The 1,109-nt window shown below is 35.5% G+C and overlaps 1 long non-coding RNA gene across 1 annotated transcript in view; it reads right to left on the bottom strand.

The window, feature by feature from the left end:
* Positions 1–432: 432 nt before the first annotated feature.
* The window catches only part of LOC135097741 (uncharacterized), a 6,240-nt gene continuing 5,563 nt past the window's right edge, over positions 433–1,109 (bottom strand). Inside the window, exon 6 of the long non-coding RNA XR_010266110.1 lies at positions 433–1,109. This exon is cut by the window's right edge and continues 332 nt beyond it. This is a non-coding gene — a long non-coding RNA (uncharacterized LOC135097741).

Raw genomic sequence — 1,109 nt, forward strand, 5'->3', positions numbered from 1 at the left:
TCAGTTTGCTGGTGTGTGTCACGGTGACCGGTTGAAGTGACAATATTATTAATGAGATTATTTAACCTTCAATATTTACGTGTGCAGGACAATACGGCGGTACTGTTTGTGTTCATACGGGTTATTAATGCGTCTGGTCAGCGTTTGCAGTGTGGGAACCTTGTAAGTAGTGAATTGTGTGTTTGATAAGGTCAGGTAGTTACCCAATTAGCGGTTTTTTTTCCCTCTACTGTGTGTGTGTGTAGTAATAATAATAATAATAATAATAAACGGTTTATTCTTTAGGCAGTTGGGAAATACGACATTAATCCTAAAGGTAAGTCAAATCTAGAAGGTGTGTGTGTGTGTGTGTGTGTGTGTGTTGTTGCTGTTAGACGTGTCCTTAGGGAATATGAGATAGCTTAAGGTACACACACACACACACACACACACACACACACACACACACACACACACACACACACACACGCTGGAATGGAACCCTTTATAAATTTTGAAAGGGCATATATTTGAATTAATAGCGGGTACATTAAGAACATTTCAAGACTCAGTATTAATAAGAATATTTTTAAATAACTCAGTGGTTGAAGATCGCGTGGTTCGGTTTGTAGGGACTGTGTGGTGGGTGGGTGAGTGGATCTGGTGTAATGGGTGGATGGGGGGAGTGGATTGGTGGGGTAATAGGGGTGGGTGGATGGGTGGATGTTTGTGGGTGGGCAGGTGGATGAAAATAAAGTAATTGTTTGTATCGTTTAAATTTGTAGCGAGGAATTTGATACATACATAAATAAATAAATAAATAAATAAATAAGTAATCAAACGTAATTAAATAAATACTGTTCATTAACTTACAGAAATAATAATAATAACAATAATAATAATAATAATAATAATAATTACACTACTACTTCTACTATTACAGACAAAAACAACAATAATTAAATACTAGTAACATTTAATCACACAACAACAACAACAACAATATTAAATAACTACAAAAAATAATTATATAAAATCTAAACTTATAATAATCTCTCTCTCTCTCTCTCTCTCTCTCTCTCTCTCTCTCTCTCTCTCTCTCTCTCTCTCTCTCTCTCTCTCTCTCTCTC

This window comes from Scylla paramamosain, unplaced genomic scaffold, assembly GCF_035594125.1.
Source record: "Scylla paramamosain isolate STU-SP2022 unplaced genomic scaffold, ASM3559412v1 Contig31, whole genome shotgun sequence".
NCBI classification, from domain to species: Eukaryota; Metazoa; Arthropoda; class Malacostraca; order Decapoda; family Portunidae; genus Scylla; species Scylla paramamosain.